The sequence below is a fragment of the Periplaneta americana genome, chromosome 11 (assembly GCF_040183065.1).
Source record: "Periplaneta americana isolate PAMFEO1 chromosome 11, P.americana_PAMFEO1_priV1, whole genome shotgun sequence".
NCBI classification, from domain to species: Eukaryota; Metazoa; Arthropoda; class Insecta; order Blattodea; family Blattidae; genus Periplaneta; species Periplaneta americana.
In genome coordinates, this window is record NC_091127.1 from 124,288,334 (window position 1) to 124,296,341 (window position 8,008).

Consider the following 8,008-nt stretch of genomic DNA (forward strand, 5'->3'; position numbering starts at 1 on the left):
AGAAGTATATTTTCTTTAATTGGCTAGTATTCTGAACTTAAAAATGTGTTAATTCCATAGTTGCTTCGTACAGAATTTTTTTTTCTTTCAATTTTTAACTAAAAATTACATGCAAATCAAGCTTTCAGGTACCTATAACTCCCTGTAAAGTTAATTTGAATAATTTCGAGGAAAAAATTGTTCCGGGGCCGGGTATCGAACCCGGGACCTTTGGTTAAACGTACCAACGCTCTCCCAATTGAGCTACCCGGGAACTCTACCCGACGCCGATCCAATTTTTCCCTCTATATCACAATTTTTCCCTCGAAATTATTCAAATTAACTTTACAGGGAGTTATACCTGAAAGCTTGATTTGCATAATACACGTCACTGTACGTAACAGAAAACCACAATTTAAGTCACACGGAGTTAGTGTGCTCTCAATGTTGGTTGCTTGACGGTTGTCAGCCCACTTTGAGGTCTGTGGATATAGAGGGAAAAATTGGATCGGTGTCGGGTAGAGTTCCCGGGTAGCTCAGTTGGGAGAGCGTTGGTACGTTTAACCAAAGGTCCCGGGTTCGATACCCGGCCCCGGAACAATTTTTCCCTCGAAATTATAAAAATTACATTATTCTTACACGACTTCTAGCAACTTGATTCCTTACAGTTCAATTTTGCATCCTAATGTACAGTCTTAAAGAGTGTATAAGAATTATAATGATTGTTGTGATAAATGCGTAAGAAAAATGTAATTTTGTAGTTAAAACTTGCAAAACATTTCTGTACGAAGCAACTATGGAATTAACAACACACTTTTAGCTTCAGAACACTAGCCAATTAAAGAAACTATACTTCTGAATAGTTCATTCTCTAATTCTAATATTCTTTTATCCTTAAAAGTAAAGAAAGAAAAAGTATTTTTAACAACTTCAAATTAGTGTAACTCAGAAAATAATGAGACGTTTATGTTTATGTGTCAGTTTTTGCTAGATACTAGTCAAACATAAAAAGGTTTTATGATAAACGGAAAATTAGGGATAATAGTAATGAAAGATGGCAATGATAGTAGAGATGGTTGACTAGATTATAGCCGAGAGTGTATGTAAAGAATCGAGTAAGGTGGACAGTATTGCATAGTATTCGGGAATGTCCGTGATATGCATCTGTGGACAGTTATGTTTTGTACAGGGACATCATTTTATTTTTACTAACATTTTTAATATTAACCTGGCTATACCTTTGGATCAACGCCGTTTGCTATCCCCTTACACGACTGGAGTTCGATGATACTGGCGTAATATACAAACAAATCACTTTGCTAGGTATAGAAGGGAAGAAACGTATTTCATACATTTACGTAAACTAGGAAATATCGCGATTTTGAGTTTGATAATTTTCATTAGATTTTTGTTTAATTCAAAATACAGTACAGTATTAACAATGAGTGTTTTTATTCACGAACTGAGCTGTCCATGTGGACGTATTCATTATGCAGTGTATATTATACTGTCTACAGACATTAGCGTACAATATAGAGAATTAAGTTAAATTTAAAAATAATCATAATATGGATATTTAAACACATTTTTGAAAATGGTGGCCATTCATTTCGATACAGGCTTCAGTTCTAATGTGCATATTATCGCACTATACACTATTGTACCTAACCCAATTACCAGTTTCTTCCTTCGCACTAGTAACTCGTGTTGAAATATTTCTGTATCTACTCTATAAAAGAGTACCTTACGTACTGCAAATTCAATCTTCACTTCTGCCCTATCCGAAAAGATAAAATTACTCGACATACTATCCAACTGGTTATGTCATAGGGTCGTAGAAAGGGAGGAAATCACGCGACAGTTAATTACTTAATGAGGCCCTTTTATTTAAGTTCTTTTAAACAGTTCTATAATATTACGTAGACGTCCAATTTCTAATAGAAACTAATGTTCTCAGAAAAGAGCTAAGACAGCTCAGCCACTAGCTGGCGAATAAAAGCTGATGGGGGAAACCGGGATACGACGTAGGCAAATGGACGACAGTACCTGTGCGAAAATGATTCAATATTGAAAGCTCTTTCGTCACTGGAAAACGCGAACATATTTTTGGGACGTACTGTGTACTATGACTTTATATGTGGTCTTGGATCTGTGTGGAGGAAGGTTGAACTTCATTAGTAGAAGGGATGGGAGTGAAGTACATTCAAAAACTGAGATACAATAAAAATTGAAGTAAAAGTAAAATGATGTCCCTGTACTAGAGTGAGTGTATGTCTAAGTGTTCATGTAAGTGTAATGTGTGTAATAGGTGAGGATGATGATGAAAATGAGGAAGGGAGAAGGGTAAACCCGGTGTCGGCATGTAGCATATTCCTGTCAGATAGCACCAAAGGGCTTAACGCCAAAGTCCGACGGACGAATCATTATCAACAGTGACATTTGAGCACTCAGAAGAAAAATGATACAAGTGGCGTTTAGTAAGTTTTGAGATAAATGACTTCCAAGTTGAAAACGAAATTATAAAAATCTGTTATAGGACTATTTTTGCTGTAAATTTACACCTGTATATGTTGGTGCCTATATTTTTAACATCGACATAGAAATTATCTATTCTAAATCAGTTTAGGTGAAATATGGTCCTAAAGTCAGTTGTATTATTTTGTTACGGAAATATTTTTGTGGAGAAGTAATACAGGGACATCATTTTATTTTTACTTCAATTTTTATTGTACCTGAGTTTTTGAATGTACTTCACTCCCACCCCTTCTACTAAGGAAGTTCCAACTCCACACAGAACCAAGACCGCAGATAGTAAGCAGTACTGAGTTACGTTCCAGAAATATGTTCGCGTTTTCCAGTGACGAAAGAGCTTTCAATATTGAATCATATTTTCGCACAGGTACTGTCCGTTTGCCTACGTCGCATCCCGATTTCCCCCACCTGCTTCTACTCGCCCCTCTGTAATAGCTGGGCTGTCTTAGATCTTTTCTGAAAACATTAATTTCTGTTAGGAATTGGACGTTTACGTTTAACTTAAATAAAAGGGCCTCGTTAAGTAATTAACTGTCACGTGATTTCCTCCCTTTCTACAATCCTGCGGCATAACCACTTGGACGGACAGTAGATAGCATGTCTGAGTAATTTTATATTTTCGGGTCGGGCAGAAGTGAAGATTGAATTCACAGTACGTAGAGTAGGTACAGAATTATTTCAACATGAGTTACTAGTACGAAGGACGAAACTGGCAATTGGAATTATATGCAATAGTCTATAGTGCGATAATATGCACAAAAGAACTGAAGCCTGTATCGAAATGAACGGCCACCATTTTTAAAATTGTGTTTAAATATTCATATTATGATTATTTTTCAATTTAACTTCTTTCTCTATATTGTACGTTAATGTGCTGTAGACAGTATAATATACACTGCATAATGAATACGTTCGCATGGATAACTCACTTCGTGAGTAAAAACACTTATTCTTAATACAGTACTGTACTTTGATTAAAGAAAAACCCAATGAAAATTATCAAACTCAAAATCGCGATATTTCCTAGTTTACGTAAATGGATGAACTACTTTTCTTCCTTCCTATACCTAGTAGAGTGATTTGCGTTTTACGCCAGTATCATCGAACTCCAGTCTTGGAGGGGGGAGCAAGCGGTGTTTCCGGTTCTCTAAAGGTATAGACAGGTTAATATTAAAAATGTTAGTAAAAATAAAATGATGTCCCTGTATAAGTGCAACGATTTTCAGTATTTCTATATTATTTAGAACAAAGCATTGCTTACAACATTGAAACATTTCTGTTTTAACAGCATTTGAGCTTTCTTATTATATTATGACACAAAATGTGTCTGTATAGCTGAAATAAGTGGGTTAAGGATATTTTTAATGTTCAGTGAAATTCAGCCTTAGTCGCTATCCATCTTTTTTTTCAGATGTCCGCAGAAAATGATCCTTTTTCTATTAAAAGGTTTCTTTGCCATTGTTCCTTCCTGACAGCAGTTCATGCTGTTGCTTATAGTACATCCTAAGTATTTGAAGCTATCCACTTGTACTGCCTCATTTAGTATTCGCAAATTTACCTTCTTTATTTTTCTTCCGACAACCATGGTCTTCGTCTTGTTTGCACTAAATCTTCATCCCATACTGCTCACAGCTGTCATTTAGCTCCACTAGCAAATCCCTTACGTAGTATCGTCTCTTCTTTTACTAACAAAGCCACATCATCAGCAAACCATACGAACTTTATTCTTCTTCCTCCTCCTACTATCACTTTTCCCATGTTCTGAAAAACAGTTCTTCACTAAATCCTCCAAGTATATGTTGAACAGGGCAGGTGATAAAGGGAATTCTTGCCGTACTCCTCTCCCTATTTCACTTCCTTCAGACATTTCTTCTCTTATCCTGACTTCGACTCGTTGTTTCATACGCATAAAGATTACTGAACGTTAATATCTTAATGGATTCAATTGTTTTCGTTTACTTAGACACATTGTTGCAGACACTGCATTTTAAAGTTCAGTGTTTTATGCCTGTTAAATTATACAGGGACATCATTTTATTTTACTTCAATTTTTATTGTACCTGAATTTTTTAATGTACTTCACTCCCACCCCTTCTACTAAGGAAGTTCCAACTCCACACAGAACCAAGACCGCAGATAGTAAGCAGTACTGAGTTACTGAGTATAGTACGTTCCAGAAATATGTTCGCGTTTTCCAGTGACGAAAGAACTTTCAATATTGAATCATATTTTCGCACAGGTACTGTCCATTTGCCTACGTCGCATCCCGATTTCCCCCACCTGCTTCTGCTCGCCCCTCTGTAATAGCTGGGCTGTCTTAGATCTTTTCTGAAAACATTAATTTGTCTTAGGAATTGGAAGTTTACGTAATATTATACAGCTGTTTAATTTAACTTAAATAAAAGGGCCTCGTTAAGTAATTAACTGTCACGTGATTTCCTCCCTTTCTACAATCCTGCGGCATAACCACTTGGACGGACAGTAGATAGCATGTCAGAGTAATTTTATATTTTCGGGTCGGGCAGAAGTGAAGATTGAATTTACAGTACGTAGAGTAGGTACAGAATTATTTCAACATGAGTTACTAGTACGAAGGACGAAACTGGCAATTGGAATTAGATGCAATAGTCTATAGTGCGATAATATGCACAAAAGAACTGAAGCCTGTATCGAAATGAACGGCCACCATTTTCAAAATTGTGTTTAAATATCCATATTATGATTATTTTTCAATTTAACTTCTTTCTCTATATTGTATGCTAATGTGCTGTAGACAGTATAATATACACTGCATAATGAATACGTTCGCATGGATAACTCACTTCGTGAGTAAAAACACTTATTCTTAATACAGTACTGTACTTTGATTAAAGAAAAACCCAATGAAAATTATCAAACTCAAAATCGCGATATTTCCTAGTTTACGTAAATGGATGAACTACTTTTCTTCCTTCCTATACCTAGTAGAGTGATTTGCGTTTTACGCCAGTATCATCGAACTCCAGTCTTGGAGGGGGGAGCAAGCGGTGTTTCCGGTTCTCTAAAGGTATAGACAGGTTAATATTAAAAATGTTAGTAAAAATAAAATGATGTCCCTGTAGGTGAACTGCTGAAAGAAATTCCAAGCGGATTAGCATTCACAGACTGCATCACACATAAAAAATACATCTAAAAACAGTATTCAGCCTTTGCTAGATATGAAACCAAAAGAAAATGACCTAATTTCAACTTTACTATGTGCCATATTTTTTATTTAACGTTTTGAGCAAATTTGTATGCAAATTTTTACGATTTTACTTCATATGAATCCCCAGCTTATTATTATTATTATTATTATTATTATTATTATTATTATTATTATTATTATTATTATTATTATGAGGCTTCGTATTCCAGCTACTCAAAGACTGAAGTTAGACACATTGGGTATATAGTACGCCGAACACAGGTAATGCAACGGATAAGGATATAAACAAACAGGTCGTCGCTGCAAGTTCGTGGAGTACAGTCAACTCCCGACATTCTGAAGCTATGCTAATAAACACAAGCTTGAACCGTGATGTTCATTTTCGTCGTGGTATTTGCATTGAATAATATCGTACATTCGTAAGTTACGGAACTTGAACATATGCGTATATCACTTGACATGATTTTATATTGCAAGAAATTCTTTCAATAGCACATGACGTTATTGGTGCATGATGTAGCACAAGATATTCCTATTGGCTGATATTTTTTTCGTGTTTAATTAGGATGTTGTGTAGACTATATGTCGCTTATTACTGGAAACGCAGTAATTTTCTATGTACCACTCTAGAGAATCCATAAAATGTAGATTATTTAATTTATTAATTGGGATGTTGGCACTGAACATCACGGTAAGCTACACAAATCCATGCTAAACGTCGAGTTAATATATTCATAACTTTCAGATTGTGATGATACTGGTTTTTTGGATGGCGTTCATCACATTTTCTGTGCCCTTGGGTATTGCATCGTCTTTCAGTGCACTGTTTTTGTCACTTTTACCTTTATTTTATACAATTTGTATGTAAAGCCTATATTGATAATGACAATATATATTTTTTTTCGTTGGTAACTCTATAGCATCTATTAGATGCTTTATGGTTGTGCTAACAGATGGAGTTACTTGTCAACAATGTGACGTTGAAACGTGTGTTCAGGTTACTGCCCAGCGACAGTCCTGATGTATTTTTTATATTTGTGATAATTGGTTAATTAATATTAACCCGGCACACTTACAATCACACTCACATTTGTACAAAAATGACAATATTAAAATTCAAATATCCTCAACTATGCCCTGCAATATTACACGCTTGAGCGTCTTACCTAAGGCATTTTACCTCTGCACTGAACCTTCAATCAGCCACAAAGATGTAGTTATTTAAATAATACTACTAGTAAGAGCAGTGATCGATAACACTACTCACTATGACTGCGTGTCGATTTTGACTTTCTAGACTTCTAGGGGAAGGGAGCAGGGGATGCGTAACTATTTTGTACACGAACATATTTGTATCAGCATTGTGACGTTACATATACTTCGAAACAGGCAACTTCATTCCAGTTTATAGGTAGCTGGAATACGGATTTTTTATATGCCGTCCCTTTACCGTCGTGATTTTGTTTTCCTCTGCAGATATGTTACAATCTAGTATAAGACATATAGGAGCGAGGAAAAAGTTGTCATTACTGTATAGCAGTTGCGAATCGGTCTGTTTGGTATCGTGAATGGAATGGTGAGGGTGATAGGTGGACGGTATGGCACATTGGTCAACCCTCGTGCGCGGTAGATCTCCCTTTCTCTCTTCCTGGCGTGCGTTATGGATGCCCCTTTCAACCGTCACTGAACGCACTCTCGCGGAACGGGCAACCGACAGAGATGTCATGCCATGGATTCGGAACCGTGAGGACCGTGGTGGTATTGTTATATAGGCCTGAAATGTTTAAAGAACGGTTTTCTGTTAACAGCATGTTCGCGCATTATCAATACTGAACACGTAAGCGCATTTTTTTTTCCCGTTCCTTCCCTTTCCAATTTCTGGTTTTCTTACTCTCAATGTTCTTTCTTGTGTAGTCAACCTAAATCGTTGGTCCCGAACCGCATACATTAAAAAGTACATTAATATTTCCGTTTATAATGAACTCTCGCTTCGGTTATAGTAAGCCTTAAAAATTGAAGTTACAAGAGTTGTATCCTGACAAATTCTTATTTGAAGTCAGACCTTGTATAAAATTGAAAGAATGTGCTGACAACATTATAAAATTCTTACTCCTTTAGTCAAAGGACAAAGCTAGGATTAGTGATTCCTAGACAATGAGCTGTACTGTAAATCCAGGCAACGCTAGACGACCTTGCCTCACTCCACCGACGAAGGGTTGTCATATTCTCAGGCACACTACTCTACTGTTATTTTTAATCCTCCACCACCAAAGGATTGCCTCTTGTTCTCAGAAACATTTCCATTATGAC